This window comes from Tamandua tetradactyla, chromosome 13, assembly GCF_023851605.1.
Source record: "Tamandua tetradactyla isolate mTamTet1 chromosome 13, mTamTet1.pri, whole genome shotgun sequence".
In the NCBI taxonomy this organism is placed as follows: Eukaryota; Metazoa; Chordata; class Mammalia; order Pilosa; family Myrmecophagidae; genus Tamandua; species Tamandua tetradactyla.
This window is the reverse complement of record NC_135339.1, coordinates 24373032-24392425: the sequence shown is the minus strand read 5'-3', so window position 1 is coordinate 24392425 and position 19394 is coordinate 24373032. Positions and strand designations below refer to the sequence as shown.

General features: G+C 37.3%; 1 protein-coding gene and 1 pseudogene across 4 annotated transcripts in view; one reads left to right on the top strand and one right to left on the bottom strand.

Moving 5' to 3' along the window:
* The window catches only part of MICU1 (mitochondrial calcium uptake 1), a 284544-nt gene extending 274768 nt beyond the window's left edge, over positions 1 to 9776 (bottom strand). For all 3 annotated transcript variants that reach the window (XM_077124976.1, XM_077124978.1, XM_077124977.1), the window contains exon 1: positions 9642 to 9776. The gene's annotated coding sequence lies outside the window, so the exon portion shown is untranslated. The remainder of the gene's footprint in view (positions 1 to 9641) is intronic.
* A 31-nt stretch (positions 9777 to 9807) lies between these two features.
* LOC143653743 (homeobox protein NANOG-like) lies at positions 9808 to 14446 on the top strand (annotated as a pseudogene). The gene is made up of 3 exons (XR_013161507.1): positions 9808 to 9945; positions 10502 to 10580; positions 12153 to 14446. The product of XR_013161507.1 is annotated as a homeobox protein NANOG-like (transcript).
* Positions 14447 to 19394: the final 4948 nt, after the last annotated feature.

The window sequence follows — 19394 nt, the reverse complement described above, 5'->3', positions numbered from 1 at the left end:
TACAAAGAAATAGGAAGTGATGACCCAGGCAAAGAAGAAAATTAAAGCAGTGGAAACAACCAATGAAGAGGGTCAGACCTGGACCATACCAGACAAAGACTTTTTAAAATATGCTCAAAGAGCTAAAGAAAAACATGGATAGGGCAGGCCACAGTGGCTCAGCAGGCAGAGTTCTTGTCTGTCATGCTGGAGACCCCGGGTTCGTTTCCTGGTGCCTGCCCGTGCAAAAAGATAATAATAATAAAATAAAATAAATATTAAAACATGGACAAATAAAGTAATTCAGGGAAATGATGGATGAACACAAAGAGTATATTGACAGAGAGATACGAATTATTAAAAGGAATAAAACAGAGCTGAAGACCACAGTAACACAAATTTAAAATTCTCTAGAGGGCTTTAACAGCAGATTGGAGCTGACAGAAGAAAGAGTGAACATGAAGATAAGATGATTGAATTAATTCAGTCTGAGGAGCAGAAGTAAGAACAAATGAAGAAAAGTAAACAGAGTCTGAGAAACCTGAGGGGCACCGTCAAGCATACCAATAAACACATCATAGAAGAATGTGGCAGAGAAACTAACCAAAGAAACGACTGAATACACTCTAAATTCAACAAAAGACATGAATATACACATCTGAGATGCTCAAAGCACTCCAAATAGTTCCACACTGTGGCATGTTATAATCAAACTGTCAAATGCAAAAATAGAGGATTCTAAAAGCCACAAGAGAGAAGCAAAATGTCACATACAAGGGAGCCTCAATAAGATTAAGTGCCACTTTCTCCATGGAGGCAAGAAGGCAGTGTGATGATATATTTAAAGTACTCAAACAAAAAATTGCTAACCAAGAATTCTGTACCAGCAAAACTATCTATCAAAAATGAGGGAGATCCCATGCAAAAAAAAAGAGGGAGAGGTTAAGACATTCCCACATAAACAAAAACAGGAAATCTGTCACACTACAAGACAAACAAAAACAGGAAATCTACACACTGGTCTGCAGGTTGAAAGGAAAAGAGAGTAGACAATACACTGAAGCAGGAAGAAATAAAGCTCCCCAGTGAAGGTAACAAAATTGGATAAATATAAATTCCAGTAGCATTGTATTTTTGGTTAGTAATTCTACCGTTTACTTCTACAGGATCTAAACGGCAAATGCATAAAATGTAATCAGAAATCAGTAGTTTGGGACTCATATAAATATGTAATTTTGACAAGAACTTTGTCAAGAATTTTGATAAGGTGGAGGTATAGAGGGAAATAAGAATAGATTGTGTATACTATTGAAGTTAAATTGGTATCAAAGCAAATGAGATTATTATAGACTAAGGATGCTAAATTGAAGCCCCATAGTAATTACAAAAAAAATACTTGAGAATATGCAAACTCACACAGACAGAAAGTAGAGTACAGGGTTGCCAGAAGAGAGGAGCAGGGGGAATGGGGAGTTAATGCATAATGGTTCAGTGTTTCTGTTTAGGGAAATGGAGGAGTTTTAGTAATGGGATGTGGAATGTATTGCAATATAGTAAATGTGATTAAAGTGGTTGAGATGGGAAAGTTTATGCTATCTATATGTTTCCACAATTGAAAAACAAAGAATTAAACAGACAATGACAAATAAATGCAATACATGATCCTGGATAGGATTTAATAGGAAAGAGAGAAGACTCTAAAGCACACTGATGGCCCATAAGAAAAAATTGGAAGATAAACAGTAAGCTTTATATCAATGTAAAGTTTCTTGAACTTGGGAACTGTACTTAAGATGGTTTACGTGAGTATTCTTCTTCTTGGAAAATATACATGGCAGTATTACGTGTTCAGGGAACCTGATATATTCAGAAAATGAATTGATAAACACATAAGACAGAAGGAATGATACAACAAATGTGACAAGATGCAAAAATTCTCAATAAAATACTAGCAAATCAAATCCAGCAATACATTAAAAGAATTATACATGATAATCGAGTAGGGTTTTTACCAGGAATGCAAGGAAGTTTCAACACAAGAAAAACAATTAATATAATACAGCACATTAACAAACTGAAAGGGAAAAATCACATGATCATCAACTGATGCTGAAAAAGCATCCGACAAAATTCAACATCCTTTTCTGCTAAAAACACTCCAAAAGATAGGAATCAAAGGTAACTTCCTCAATATGATAAAGGGTGTATCTGATAATCCATAGCAAGCATCATATTCAATCGAGAGAGACTGAACACTTTCCCCCTAAGACTGGAAATGAGACAATGATGCCCTCTGTCACCACTACTACCAACATTGTACTAAAAGTTCTAGCTAGAGCCATTGGGCAGGAAAAAGAAATAAAAGGCATCCAAATTGGAAAGGAGGAAGGAAAACTTTCATTATTTGCAGATGACATGATACTACACTTGGAAAATCCTGACAAATTTACAACAAAGTTACTTGAGCGAACAGACAAATTCAGCAAGGTGGGGATATAAAATTAATGTGCAAAAATCAGTAACATTTCTATACACAAGCAATGACCTAACTGAGGACCCAGTTAAGAAAAAATCCCATTTAAAATAGCAACTAAAAGAATAAAAAACCCAGGAATGAACTTAACTATGGATGTAAAGGACTTATACACAGAAAACTACATAATGTTGTTTAAAAAATCAAAGAAGATCTAAATAGGTGGGAAAATGTTCCTTGCTCATGGATAGGAAGGTTACATATAGTTAAGATGTCAATTCTACCAAAATTGATCTACAAATACAATGCAGTACCAATCAAAATTCCAATAACTTACTTTGAAGATTCGGAAAAGCTAGTTAACAAATTCACCTGGAAGGGAAAGAGACACCGAATAGCTAAAAGTATCCTAAAAAAGAATGAAGTGGAAGGATTAATACTACCTGATTTTAAAACTTATTATAAAGCCCCAGTGATCAAAATAGCATGGTACTGGCACAAAGAAAGAAGTATTGATCAAAGGAATAGAATTGAGAGTGCAGAAATAGACCAAGTTTATGGTCAACTGATTTTTGTTGAGGTCCCCAAATACACTGAACTGGAACAAAATAGTCTTTTCAATAAACGGGCATGGGAGAACTGGATATCAATAGCCAAAAGAATAAAAGAGGACCCTTACCTTACAACCTATACAGAGATTAATTCAAAGTGGAACAAACACTTAAATATAAGAACTAGAACCATAAACTTTCTAGAAGAAAATGTAGGGAAACATCTTCAAGACCTAGTAACAGAAGGTAGCTTCCTAAACGTTACACCAAAGCACAATTAACAAAAGAAAAAATAGATAAATGGGAACTCCTCAAAATCAAAGGCTTCTGCACCTCAAAATACTTTGTCAAAAAGGTGAAGAAACAGCCAACTCAATGGGAGAAAATATTTGGAAATCACACATCAGACAAAGGTTTGATATCCTGTATACAAAAAGAAATCACACAACTCAACAACAAAAGAACAAACAACCCAATTATAAAATGGGCTAAAGATATGAACAGGCATTTTTCTGAAGAGCAAATACAATGGTTCAAAAGTACATGAAGAGATGCTCATTCTCATTAGCTAAAAGGGAAATGCAGATGGAGACTACAATGAGATTTTATCTCATAAGAATGGCTGCGATGAAATAAAAAGAAAATTACAAATGATGGAGAGGATGTGGAAAAATTGGGATACTTATGCACTGCTGGTGGGATTGTACAGCCACTATGGAAGACAGTTCGGCAGTTTCTTAAACTAAATATTAAGTTGCCCTATGACCTGGCAATAGCACTACTTGGTATATACCCAGAAGAGCTGAAAGCAGTGACACAAACAGACATTGGCACAATGATGTTCTTAGCAGATTATTCACAACTGCCAAAAAGTGGAAACAATGCAAAACCCAGCAACAGACGAGTGGATTAACAAAATGTGGTATATACATCTGATGGAATATTATGCAGCAGTTAGATGAAATGATGTCCTGAAGCACATGACAAAATGGATGAGTCTTGAGGACACAATTCTGAGTGAAATAAGCCAGATACAAAAGGATAGATACTGTGTGACTCCACTTTTATGATCACAGTAAAGGTAAAATTGAAGGCTTATAATACAGAATATAGAGGACTTAGAGATACATAAAAGCTAGAGATGGGTAAAATTAGCTAATGAGGTTAAACTCAAATGTGAGGAAATTGATAGAAGTGAAGGCATTCACCAGAGGGTCTATAAGTAATATTACAATATTGAAGGTGAACATGATTGAAAGGGGTTGTATAGACCTATTTGTCCCACTGATTAACACCCCAAATATAAATATGAACAAGTTCTTGCATGAACTACTTCAAAGGGATGATTCTTGTACAAAGAGTGTTTAAGTTTAGGGTATACGGGTAACACTGCTATTGCATGCTATGGGCTATGTTTAACAGGAAAACATCAGCAGTACCACAGCAACACCAGGGGTAAATAATGCGGGGAGAGTCAAGAGTTAAGGGGAGGTTTAGATTTCTTATTTTGGTGAGGGTGTGTTTATTGGTTATCCTTCTCTTGGGAAAATGAAATTATCTAAAACTGACAGTGTTGATGGACTACGGACTTTGGACATTACACATGATGCCTAATGAATTCAGGTGGCTAAAAGACACTGACTGAGAAGATTACCGAATCATGGCATATACATATAATCAAATATTGTGCTGCCACAAAAAAAAACAAAGTTGTGAGGCATGCAACATTGTGAATGAACCTGTGGCACATTTGGTGAGGCAAAATAAGCCAGAAACAAAAGAGCAATTATTGAATGGTCTCCTTTAGAAAACGCTTATAAGAAAACAGGGGCCTAGATTGTAAGCTCTTACAGCAGTCACATTAAGTCCAGAGGGGTAATTATTATTTCTGGATTGTGAGAGGCTGTTTTATGTATGTATAAAATGTTATATAAATATATGCATAATCTGGTACTCAGAGATAAGAACAAAGTCAGGTTGGGACTGAAGGAATTCAGAACACAGGGGTAAGGAAGACATCTGTCTATATTTTAGAACCTCACCTACTCTTTGAGACTAGAGGAAGAAAGGTTTATTTTGTTCAGAACCTACATTTTCTGTAGCACCTATGTTCTAGTTTGCTAGCTGCCAGAATGCAATATACCAGAAACAGAATGGCTTTTAAAAGGGGGAATTTAATGAGTTGCTAGTTTACAGTTCCAAGGCCGAGAAAAAATGTCCCAATTAAAACAAGTCCACAGACATGTCCAATTTAAGGCATCTGGGGAATGATACCTTGGTTCAAGAAGGCCAACGATGTTCAACGTTTCTCTCTCAGCTGGAAGGGAACATGGCGAACATGACAGCATCTGCTGGCTTTCACATGGCTCTACCAAAAGGGACTCTCTCCAAAACGTTTCCTCTTTTAAAGGATTCCAGCAAGCAACTCCACCTTCAGTGGTGGAGACACACTTCCATGGAAATCATCTAATCAAAAGTTACCACCCCCAATTGGGTGGGTCACATTTTCATGGAAACAATCAAAATGCTCCCACTCAGCAATACTGAAAGAGGATCAAAGGGCATGGTTTTTCTGGGGTCCACCACAGATTCAGACCAGCACAACGTAATCTAACTCAATCTGTCTAGACAGCTCATTTAAAGAATTGAAACAGGGAGCCCAGGATAAAACTGAGGGCCTTTAATCCCGCATAGTTTAATATAATGCTGGATATATCCCAGAATATATTAAGCAGGTAATCCAAAAGTATTGGCAAAGTACCTTGAGGGATGGGAGAAAAAATATGGAACTATTAAACTTTAACACCAGGGAACCTGCCACTGTTGCAAACATTAGGGACACCCAAATCAATAGGCCAAGCCCTCGATCTTGAGGCTTGCTCTTGTGGAGTTTACGTATGCAGCGGAAAACCTTAATCTACCTTTAGGTATACCTGGAGGACTCTCTTGTTGCTCAGATGTGGTCTCACTCTCTCTAAGCCCAACTCTGCAGGTGAAATCATGGCCCTCCCCCCTATATGGGACATTACTTACAGGGGTGAAAGTCTCCCTGGCAGCGTGGGAGATGATACCCAGGGATGTGTCTGGCCGTGGCACTGTGGGATCAACAATGCCATCCTGACCAAAAGGGGAAAAGAAATATAATAAATAAGGTATCAATGGCTGAAAGAGTTCAAAAAGAGTTGAGAGGCTACTGTGGAGGTTGCTCTTAGGCAAACTTCAGTTAGACATTGCTACCTATGACAACTTGCCAAACCCCAACCAAAACCTTTCAGCCAATCCTAAAGAACATCAAGGGCAATAATATAAGATTCTACAAAGGTTCCATAAACTAAGGTAACTTTCCAGAAAGCTACAGCCTCCACATGGGTCCCTGGACCAGTTAAGTCCTACAATCTAAAGTGGCCAGCCCCTCCAGAACATCAGCTAGTTCCACCTCCCTATTATACTGTATTATTGACAGATCCTTCCAATATGAAAAGTTAGAATGGGCACAGCCCACATACCCCTAAAGAATGGGAGAAAGATCAAAGGTAATGGTGGAGTTATACAGAGAAGGTAGAGTTTAACAAACGAATATGACTGCTGAATCACTAAATTGATATCTTTTAGTCTCCAGTATCTTAGGGCAGCTAGAAGTAAAACCCCAAAATTGTGGAATTATAACCCATACCAAACTCTGAAATCTGTTCTATAACTAATTGTTGTGCTGTGTTTTGAAATTTATTTCTTTTCTGTACATATGTTATTTTTCACAAAAAGTTGATTCTGATCACACACAAAAAATATTTATTTCTTCTAGCCTTCTATATTCGGCAGCATCTAGAAGGGAAAATCTGAGATGATGGTATAGTAGCCCATGACAAACTCTGGGATCTGTCCTATAACTACTTGATGAACAGTGCTTTGACAACTATTGCTTTTTTCTTTCTTTGCTTTGTATATATGCTTTATTATAAAGTAAAAAATGTTTTTTAAAAATTGGCGAATCTGAATATCGGGGTGTAGGAGTATGCTGGAATTCTCTGAATGGATTTTGTATTATTTTTGTAACTGTCTTGTAAATTTGAAAGTATGACTTTCTACCTTATCATACCCACATATTTATAGGACAGTTAGAAAAAGATGTAAAATTATTTTAGTATACAGCTGTTGTTGTTACCAGTTCAGCAACCATTCTTCCTTCTCTGGAAAATAACACCTAAATCTTTCTTTAGACATACATGTCACCCACCCTTATATCCATGTGGTTTGAAACTGTATCCCTTAGTCCCTAGTCCAGGATGGGTACAAGATCCAAGTGTGGCTAAACAAATTATTCCATCTCCCTGGCCACAGATGCCTTATAAGATGGGCAATAAACCAAAACAGGATAAATAAGACTCCCATACACTAGTTTTCTGGGATAGTAGAAAGCCTAATGCTATTAGTGCCATCTTTCCCAGAGAGTCCGAATACAGAGTCTTAACTAATCTTCCACCTGATTCCCAAATATGCCAGAGGAACCAGTGGTTGTCTGGTGGTAGAGGAAAAGAGAAATTTGGATTTCAATTTTCAATATTATATTTTCTGTTTCCATTTTTCAAAAATAAGCAATACTACTTTTACAAAAGAAAAAATAAAACATTTTAAAACACTACGCTTTTTCTTCTCAAACATGCTCAGATATTAATATTTAATGTCTTAAAAGAATTAATGATATTCCCATAATTTATCAGAGCAAACAGAGTATCTATCTTAAAAGAATGAACTTTTCCCCTTGGTACACAAAATAAAGCTATTTTCATTTGGGCAGGGAATACAGTTATGAGTAAACCTTTTTCAAAATTGGTTCTCATCAAAAAAGGAACACATTAAACAATTCTACTCTATACAGAAATTTAAAAAGGTAAATGTTCAGGCAAGTGCTGCAGCTACTGTAAAAATGCTCAAGAGGTAAAATCAACTTTAAAGATTAAAAGTGGAAAAATTTTGTTAATAACTTTATCAGTTATTTTAGTCCCATAGTTCTGAATAATATAAGATCTGAAGAGGTCAACTACATTTTTCAGTTACAATTATTTGACATAACACTTTATTATGGAAGAAATTACAAAACTTTGTCTTTTCTCAAATTTGGGAAATTCAGTCTCAGGATGCACCCCTTGGAGATGGCAATAGTCTACTGAAAGTAGTATATGCTCAAAAGAGTATCAAGGAACACAGAAACACATGCTTCTGTTCTCTTGCTTTATTAGTTTCTATCACTCTTCCCCTTTCCCTTCAAGTACACAACACATTCCTTAGTATTTGCTTTTTGTTAATGTTACTTTGTTTTATGACATTCAGAAAAGACATTTGAAAGAGTCCATGACACTTTCTGGATATAATTAGGTGGCCAAAGTGATGTCCTCAAGTAGAAGATATGGTCCGGGACCTATGGGGGCAATGGGGGAGACAAAGAGTAAGGGCCAAGCTACCTTCTCACAGAGAAGTGGCAGTTGGTTCTAAAACGTTTTTAGGTTCAGGCAATACTCAACAAGCTCATTACTTGTCCTTATCCATACCGGAAAGAGCGGATTGGTCATCCTGACAAACACCTATATCTCAAGATGCTGACATTTTATTAATCTATCATATGGCTCAGTGAAACCTGAACTCTCTTACAGCTATCAACACCAAACTTGTTTCACCTTATTTGCAAACTCTTCTTATACTGCTAGATCACTTCCACACAATTTTAATATAAAGAAGCTACCCAACAGAGTGTAACAGAAACATCTATTCATAAAAGAACAGAAAGAAAGTGGGTCTTTCCAGGCATCACAGAAAGAATAAAACATTTAGTCCGATAGCTGTAACACTTTATTGTACTTACATTTACTAACACCGACATTATTTTTTTAGGCAATCTTATGGCATATGGTAAACACCACATGCCATAAGATTACAGAGATGGCGACTTGAACAGCCCATTTTAAACTTTTCTGCCAACGTTCACATGAGTCAATAAACCTGATTTATTCTCAAAACATCGTATGGTGGGTCAGGATGAGATGGTGAGAAGGAAACTTGATGGAAGGAATACGAGAACCGGCAGGCGCTAGTAAGGATAAAACCTGAACAGTCCGAGAAGCCGGCCCTCAGTATCGTTCCTTCGGGTCCTAACTGATTTTCCACTTCTCTTTTCGTTTCAGTGATTAATATTCCTCCCCATCAGAGCTCCAACTGTAAACTCTCCCACTCACTTCCAACCCCATCCTTCCCCTCTGTGGGGAAAGAGTCCCCAACAACCGAGTCCTAGGGGGACCGAGTCAGGGATGCCCCTGTCTGCTGGTCACCCGTGAGCAGACCGATGTAGGCGTTTAGTGAACCCTGCTGATGAGAACTCGGCACTGAGAGCAGTTCTCCCTGGACACAGAGAAGAGGCAGGATGAGGTGAAGAAAAGTGGAGGACGCAAAGCAGATAAGACTGAGGACTCTTCTCAACTCCCGAGCTGCGCGCATTAAGGAGAGACGGCCATCCCGCGGGACCTGAGAAATCGCCGGATCACGGACAAACAGCTGGCCCCGGAGCTGAGGTCTCCGAAGCTGTTTCCCCATTCTCTCTCTTTCCCTAAACGGCTGTCTCCTCCCACCCTTCAGACTCCAAGACTCACCCGTCCGCGATCGAGATCCAGTAGGTTCCTACTGAGAGGATCCCCGCTCTGATAACCACAGAGAGTAAGCAACTGCAGGGATAAGCCTCGACCGCCACCGCCCACCCTCACGTGACTCTCCTAGTCGCTGAGCCTGTCGGGATCGTGGCGAAAAGCATGTGGGAGGGGCACTGAGAAACGGGAGCCGGGAGGGGCGGGGAGTTACCTCGCCCCGTCCCCTCCAAGGCTCCGCCCCCATGGCTGTTCGGCGGGAAGGTGAGAGTTTCCAGAAGTCCTTCGCTTTTCCTGTGGTGTCCCCTTTCTGGTATGAGTCTTTTAACAGCCTTATTAGTGAAAACAACACTGAACAGTCATTTGGTAACTGTTTCGTTAGAACTGCGTCTATGTTAATTTAGGCTTCCTCTGGTAAAATTTCCCAATTTTCTCCTCTCCACTTCCTCTACCATATGTGTTTTTCAAGCGCTTTATTTGTAAAGTAATACTGGAGAGTTGAGTCTCTAAACTCCTCATAACAGTCCCCCCCCTCCCCAGACGTTGCTATCAGAAGTGGGATGGAAAGGAACCTCTCTTCTCTTATGGAAATGGGATGAAATTACCATGCCAGGGAACTTTAAAATAAAATTTTCTTCAAGGATTTACTTAGTAAAACTAGAAAAAAAAAAAGGTTACAGCATGGAAGCTGAAGAAGGCAGGCAAAACTAGTACTGGGTTAAACTGTGAAATAAACGAAATCAACTATTATCTCCATTTCTCCTCAGGGGATTCTCCCAGCTAACATAAGAACAGTGTAAGAATGAAAAATTACATTACCTAACTTCTGTGTGTTAATAGACACTTAACAGGTTGTTCTTCCCAGGCAGCATCACCCTGATGATGGGAATTTCAAGTTATGGATTTCGATGGAACACTTTGGAGGCTTAAAAAAACCTCACATAGTAGGTAAGTCACCTGTTTCTCAAAACAAAAAAGCAAATTAGGTCAAAAATCCAATTTTTAAGAATTGATGAAATTCAATCCTAATTTCAGGCAATATTTGTCTATATAATAATAAACAGCAATAATTCAAATTATTAAATAACACGTAAAAACATTTTATAAATCATCAGTTCTCAAACTGGTCTCAGGACCCCTTTACACTCTTAAAAATTATTAAGGGAGCAAACTCTGAGAGTTAAATTTGAGAACACAGGTTATCAGGAGATAGAAAGAGGGCAGAGATTGGGCAATTGATGCTTTAGGAGTACTAATAAATAGGTTGATTGTAAATGTTTGGAAATAGCACATACTGCGTGATGGTAGCACAGTACTGTATGTGTAATTAAAAAAGCTTGAATTTGAATATGGTTGAAAGAGGAAGCTAGGATCACATATATCACCAGAAGGAAAGCTAGAGGATAAAAATTGGGACTGTGAAACTTAGGAAAACCTAGAATGATGGTTAATTGCACAAATATAAGAAAGTTCTTACATGAACTAAGTAAAAACAAAGGTATGTCACTATTACAAATTGTTAATAATAGAGTGGTATATAGGGAAAAAAACAATGCAAACTGAAGTCTATATTTAACAGTAACATTGTCATATTCTTTTATTAATTATAACAAAGGCACTATACCAAAAGTAAATGTCAATAATAGGAGGATGTAAAGGGTAAGGGTTTTTTGGGGGGAAGAAATGAGAATATTCTCATATTGACAGTGGTGGTGAATGCATAACTATGTGATTATATTAAGAGCCATTGATTGTACGCTTAGGATGGATTGTATGGTGTGTGACTAAAACTGTTTAAAAAAAAGAGAGAGAGAGAGGAGGGAAGGAAGAAGGGAGGGAGGGAGGGAAGGAGGGAAGGAAGGAAGGAATGAAGGGGAAGTGCTGCATTCATCTCACCATGACCTTAGAATCTCTTTTCCATCCATACATTCTTTCCATTCACTATTGTTTTTTTGTTAAATACATCCCTTGTTAAATATTTCTTCATTATTTATTTTACCATCAAGCAATTTACAAATGAATATAATCACAGACCTTACCATTAATAATAGAATATCAAATAAAATGAACAGTTAGTAACAAAACAAAGCAAACAAGAAAAGCATATTTGTAAGCCAGACCTCTGTCAGTATTAGAGCATTAGGTTTAATGTGACCCAGCAACCTGCTATAGTTTGAGCACAAACAAGTTTGTTAAACTGCCAAAACAGGATTCTTTAGTCAATAAATAATATGCAATTAAAAAAATTATTAAGGGCTCCAAAGAACTTTTATTTATTTTGGGTTTTATGTATCAATATTTGGTGTATTCAGAATTTAAACTGAAAACTTTTAAATGTTTAATCATTCAAAATTAACAATAATAAACCCATTGCACATTGACACAAATGTCATTTTTATGAAAAATAGCTATTTCAAAGTGCAGCATGGTTTTGTGTTCTTGAAAATTATTTAATGTCTGGCAATAGAAGGTAGCTGATTTTCGTATCTTTTCTATAATAGATTTTCATGTCTATTATAGACTATATGTAGTATGCTATCACAACATATTAAATATGTACATTCAAGAAAGAACGAGAGAACTCCTGCTGCATTGGGCTCCTTGACTATTGGTCTAGCTTCTCCCCAAAGCTTTCCTTGCCCCGAAACAGACAATTCTAGCAAGTCTTCACCAATGCCTGAGATTTATGAGGCTGAAGAGAATTATGCATCCTTACAAATGTCATCTGCTAAGGTGCACCAGTCAGAGACCATATCTCCTCCTCCTTCCTTCTGCTTATTCAAGATAGCCCTGACTCTTCCACCAGTCCCAGAGTCGAACTACCTGCTTCTGAGGAGAAGAGTCCAGGGAAGAAGGAAGATGAGGGCCAGGTCAAGTAACAGAAGATCAGAACCGTGTTCTCTCAGGCTCAGCTATGTATACTCAATGATAGATTTCAAAGACAGAAATACCTCAGCCTCCAGCAGATGCAAGAACTTTTCAACATTCTAGACCTCAGCTACAAACAGGTTAAGACCTGGTTTCAGAACCAGAGAATGAAATGTAAAAGGTGGCAGAAAAACACCAACTGGTCAAAGAATGGCAGCAGTTTGGCGCAGAAGGGCACAGCACCTACAGAATATCTGGAATTCTACTCTTCCTGTCCCCAGGGGTGCTTGGCAAACACTTCTGGTAGCTTTCCAGTGTGGAAGAAACCAGACCTGGAACAAACTGACTTTTGTTTGTTTGGAACAGCCTTATTATTCCTGGAACAGCCAGTCTTGGAGCAACCATTCCTGGAACAGCCAGATGTGGTACGCCCAAGCCTGGAATAATAACCAAGCCTGAAACAACCAGGCCTGGAACAATCAGTTCCAGAACAGCGGAGCGGAATCACTGCAGCCCCAGATCCAATTCCAGCAAAATTCTCCCACCAGTGATTTGGAGGCCACGTTGGGGAGTGCTGGGGAAAGCCACAACGCAATACAGCAAACTTAAATATTTCAATACCCCACACAACATGGATTTGTTCCCAAATCACTCCATTAATGTCCAGCCTGAAGATGTTTGAAGATAAGGGTGAAGGTGGGTATATGATACAATCTCAATTTTGGCACAGGCTGCATTACATTTTTCCTTCCAGAACTGACTTGAGAGCTGTGTATCTGACTTTATCCTGGTTTTCCTTGGGTAATTGGGGAAGGTGTTATGCTTGTAGGTGTTTTGAGTCTAATCAGAGGTTTCAAAAACTCAGTAACAGTCCAGATTGCCTTGGCTGTTCTGGACAACATCAAAGATGAGCTGTCTGACTATAGAGAAATAGAATATAATAGTTTGTATATCTTTAGGATATAGCCTCAAGAATAGGAAGAAAAATATAAAGATGTGTGCTGGAGTACTCATGGGATTTGGGAGGCCTCACTGAATTGTTCAGATGGAAGGGCTAAGCTATCATGACCCTGCTTCATTGATTTCTCTACACTACCTCTAATTTGTTCATTACTATACTTGTAGATAAAAGTTTTGTTTTTGCATCATAGTAATACAGCAGTTTGGCTAGTTGATGTATAATTTTACAGGTAAATAAAATATATCTATTAAAAAAGAATGAGAGTGATAAAGGCAAATAATGGATTATCATTATTAGGAGAATAATGTTAACATTGTGGCTCATCTGAAAAGGTTTCATGGAACCCCAAGGAAGGAGTTCTTGGACCATACTTTAAGAACCACTATTTTAAATCATACAAATATTACTACTATTGTATTTTTTATCTAACCATTTTGGCACACAAGTAGAACATTAAGTGGAAAGAGGAACAAAACAGAGAAGATTACAGACTAGACCAATCTTATAAACGTGAGATTGGTTTCCTCACTTTTCAAGGATACAGTAAATTAACAGAATTAAGAGTCATAACCAAGCACAGCTATATTCTATATTAGAAATTGGTCTACATATCCAGTATAGTCTTTCAGGCTCCTATACAAATTGGCTCCCTGGCACGTGACTGTATAATATGATTAACAGGGAGTTTATATCCCCTGCACAAGTTAACATTAAGTCTCTCCTGGTGACCAGTAACATTTGGAATATAAATTCCTTTCACAGGCATGTATTGAATGCCTACAACATTCAAGTTCATAGCAAGTGCTGGCTACTAAAAATTTATAACTTACAGTTCCTGCCCTGAGCAACATGTATGTTTGGTCTGCCATTTTCAATAGTTCTGAAACAATGTGATCATGAAATGTCTCAGAATTTTCAAGAGAGATTTAAAAAATACAGATTTTTGGATCATAAGATAAGCTATTTCAGTGGAGCAGAGCTCTGGAATTCGGATTTTTTTTTTCTTTTCTTTTTTTTTTGCATGGGCAGGTATCAGAAATCAAACCCAGCAAGAACTCTGCCACTGTGCCACCACTGCCTGCCCGGAATTTGGATTTTGAAAAGGTATCTCAGGTGATTCCCATGCACAGATGTGCTTGAGAGTACTAATTATATGCGACAAAGAAATGGATTTCGTCTTTGCTCCAAGGACTATAATGCATAAAGTGTGGTCCCTTTATTTACTTTTCCTCAGTATTTCAAGAGTATATTACTGTTGTAAGTGCTGTGTTATCAAGAGACAGTGTACATATTTAGTTTCATTCAGCTAAAATAGAAATGGGCTTATTTCAAGTGTATTTGTAGTTCATCTGCCTTTATCATCTAAAAATAGTAATGTGAGGAATAGCCTCAGCAGTGTCCAACATATAACACCCGCTGTGAAAAGCAAAACATCTTTTTCAACTAACATCTGACTGTGAAAAGTATCATTCTATAGAACTTTGATTCAGTTTCATTAAAACGAACTCAATGAGATGGCCTGTGTTTCATTATACTTATCTCCAGAAGTCCATATATTACTTTATAATATTTCAAAACCTATGTATTCTTCTATCACATATTTCTTCTCAGGATATATTATGCTCAAATAGCTATTCTGAAAATAAAGAATACCCAAACGAGAACAAACAAAAGTTGTTTATTGAGAGCCTGCTATAGTAAAAGAGTCAGCCACCATCACTTATATTTGGCAGACTCAAAGACAAGTAGAGGAGTTGGAAAGCTTTGGATGGACAAAAGGGAAAACTTCAAGTATGCCCTGATTGGAGGCTTCTGGTATGGGGAAGCTGGAGGAGGGTGAACTAGAAGCAGGGCATCGAATGTGATTGGTTAGGGAAACATATTTGGCTTTTACTGGCTTTTTTTCCTTAGGAAAGCAGAGGCAAAAATTAGGGAAGCTGTCAGTAATTGATCAAGTCCTCACTATTTTGGATATATAATTACAGCAATTGTGGTTTGACTTCCTGGGATGGTTCCTGTAGATAGTAGTGGCCTGCTTCCTGGACTGATTATTGCAGGTAGTAGGTCAGAAAGTTCGGCCTGGTTGTCACTGATAGTGCGTGAAAGTTTCCTGGTCATTCTCCATTTGTACTTTTTTTTTTCCCCATGGGCAGGCAGCAGGAATCAAACCCGGGTCTCCAGCATGGCAGGCGAGAATTCTGCCACTGAGCCACCATCACACCACCCTCTCCATTTGTACATTTAGTCTCTCAATATCTAGAGGCTTATGATCTATACTTGCTGTTGCAGTGAGTGTTCTTTCCTAATGATTGTGGCCAGAATTAATTATATTCAAGTATAATAGAAGAATTAAAAAAAAAAAAAGCTTAAAGCTTTCTTTCCATTATCTTACCACAAGGGGGAAAAAAAGGAAATGGTTAAATCAGCTGTGAATATCATGATTTTAGAAAATTGAAATATATTCTTCCTTATTTTATGATTGAAACTAGCTACAAAAATAAACAAAACCTGTTCAGATCTTGATTTATAGAACCAAAAATTCTTAGATAAATGGCGGAACTTAGCGCTGGGGCAGGAACGTACAAGATGACCTGAAATATCTTGTGCCAGAATGTAAAGATATGCTTAGAAAAAAAATAGGGGCATTTCAAAAGGAGCCACCTTGAAGGACCTCTCCCTGACCAAATCTGGGATAGGGTTTCAAAATAAGTAAGAATAGTTATAAATTATTACCCATAGAGTAAAATTAGTCTATTCCAATGATAAATAGATGATGATAGTGATGATGAAGACCATAACAGATAGATATAGATAGATAGACATAGATAGATATATAAATGTTGGATAGAAAATTGGGTGGTTAAATGGAAGGAAAGGGAAGGTTGTTCCTTAGAGTATAATGTTCACTGAGAAATATGGAGAGAGTGATGAAGTTAGAGAAAGCACCATTTTGCATCTTTCATTGTAAAGATTGGTTTGGCGAGCATCATTAGTGAATGCTAAATCTAGGAGGGAAAGTTTGATGAGAATCAGGATATTTTCATGTTCTCAAAAGTACCTCTCCACAGACTGTGTATTAGTCGCAAGAGGAAAATGAAGCTACACCGTGGAGAAATGAGTCAGCATTTTGATCTAGTGATGATGTGACTATGTGCCTCCACATTTGATACCCTGCGAAGGACACAACAATCTCTTGAATCTAATCTTAAGGAAATAGCAACAAACCCATAATAAGGAACACACTATGAAATAACTGACATGAAGGGCAAAAAAAAAAAAAAACAAGCTGAGAAACTTTCATATTAAAAGGAACTAAGGAGATTTGACAACTGAAGTCACTACATGATTTGATATTGGAGTGAGGAAATGCTGTAAATAATTTATTAGATCAACTGACAAAATTTGAATATGGACAATAGATTAGATAAAAGTATCATCTACATTTAATAACTGTGTGGTGGTTAGGTAAAGGAATGTTTTTTTTCCTTAGGAAATACACACTGAAATACGAAGAGGTAAAGGGACATGATGTAAGCAACCTAACTCTAAAAAAGTTCAAAAAAACTGAATATCAAAAAAGAGAGAAAGAAATATTAAGCAAAGCAGCAAAATGCTAATAATTGGTAAATCTGAATAAATTATATTCAGGAGTTCTTTGTACTAATCTTGTAACTTTTCTGCAAGTTTGAAATTGTATTTATAAATAAAGAAAAAGAAGAGTCCCCGATATATATTTCCTTCCAAAATGGGTTAGAACATTCATCATTAATCTTTTAATTGTTTTTAGTCATGTTATTTCCACTATCATTGTTAGAGTCAGGTGATAGTTATTTTTAATCATTTTAGCTGAGTTTATATTGCCGTTAAGAAGAAAAGTAGATATTTCCTAATCCCAGTTGCAGGAACTTTTCATATTTGATTCTAAATTTTGATTCTAAATTTTTAGAAACTTACTAATTGAGTCAATTATTCAGATGGGTCAAGATTAAAAGAGGAGAAAAAGTAATGTTTGTATCGTTTCAGTTTCTTTAAATTATTGCAGGTAATTAGTTTTTCATCTTCTATAAGCATCATCTAAAGGTTCCTCTAAAATTAATTGATTAGTCCTTTTTAAATTTAATTTTTATTTTATCACAGATATGCACATGTAGTTTTAAGATATAGTTTTAAAAGTCAAATAATTCAACTAGTAAATTTTTTTCTAATAATTTGGTTACATATCCACATGGTTTAAAATTCAGAAAGTACAAAGATTTATATAATGAGAAGTCTCCCTTCCACCTTTGTCCCTGAGGTACCCAAATGACATTAGTTTTTGTGCATCCTTCTTGCACATGCAGACACACACACATATACTTTGGAGATGTGTTCATATCATTATGTAAGGGGCTTCCTCAGTTTTATATACCTACATGGTATTCTGTTAAACAGTTATGCCTTTAATCAGTTACTTTATTTAATCAGACATTTAGGTTGTCTCCAGTTTTTACTCTTACAGATAATCTGCAGCAAATAAACTTGAATATACATCATTTTATCTATTTGTGAATAATCTGGGATAAATTCCCATAAGTGATGTTGTGGGGACAAAAGTTCCACAGATTGTGTTTTCTGGGAAACAAGTGCTGAAACAGAAATGTATAACTCAGAATGTTTTCTTAAGGAGTGCCCTTGGGCTCAACATTTGTGGAAGGGAAAAGGTAGATGCAAGATTAGGCAGTGGGAGAAGGAAGATCAAGAGCAGTGCACCATGCAGCCTCAGCTAACCTAGAAAAGCTGCGGGGCCATTGGTGAGAATGGGCAGGTCATGATAATTCCCTTGTCCATAAGTCTTCGGGTATGGGCTGCCCCAGAGTGGTGTGTTCTTGGTTGAGGCAGATTTGCAGCTGAGGCAAAACCTAAAGGGGCTGACAGTTGAAGGCTGTCTACTAACAACTCCCAGCAACTGGGAAAACAAAGATCTTTGAAGGGAAATCAGGGTGGCCCATCTCCATGTTTAACTTAAAAGGGTACCTATATTTTGTGATTTTGATAGATTTTACCAAATTACTATATTATACTCCCATCAGCAATGGATAAGAATGCCAGGTTACCCATACCCTCCCCAGCACAGTGTATGTGCTGGTTTGAAACTGTTATGTACTCAAAAAGCCACCTTCTTTTAATCCAAATCCAATCTTATGGGGATAGACCTATTGTTTGGGTGGAATTTTTTGATTAGGTTGTTTCCATGGAGATGTGACCCACCCAGTTGTGGGTGGAATCTTTTACTAGATAGATTTGTGACCCCACCCATTCAAGGTGGTTCTTAATTAGTTTACTGGAGTCCTTAAAGGAACTTGTGGAGAGAGAAAGAACTCAGAGCCAACACAGAACAGAGAGATAGAACCAAGTGACAGTTGTTTGGAGATGCTAAGTTAAGATTGTCCCAGAGAAGCTAAGTGAGGACCCATAGTCACTTGCAGAGAAGGCCCCTGGAATCAGAGCCATGTGAAACCAGAAACCAGGAAAGAAGGAAAGCAGATGTCATCATGTGACTTCGCATGTGACAGAGAAATCCCAGATGACATTGGCCTTTTCTTCAGAGTGAAGGTTATCTTTATCTGGATGCCCTAGTTTGGGCATTTTCACCACCTTAAAACTGCAAATTTGTAACCTAATAAATCCCCTTTGTAAAAGCCAATCCATTTCTGGTATATTGTTTTCTGGCAGCATTAGCAAATCAAATCAGTACATTACCAACCTCTGCATATTTACCAAACTAATTAAGTGAAAAGTGATATCTCAGTGTAGTTTTAATTTTTGTTTCTTATTTTGAGGGAAATCGAGTTTCTTTTTATATGTTTAAGACTCTTTTCTCAAACTGTCTGTTTATATCCTTTGCACATTTTTCTGTTGCACTGATAGGTTTTTGTTTATTTCGTTGCTTTTGT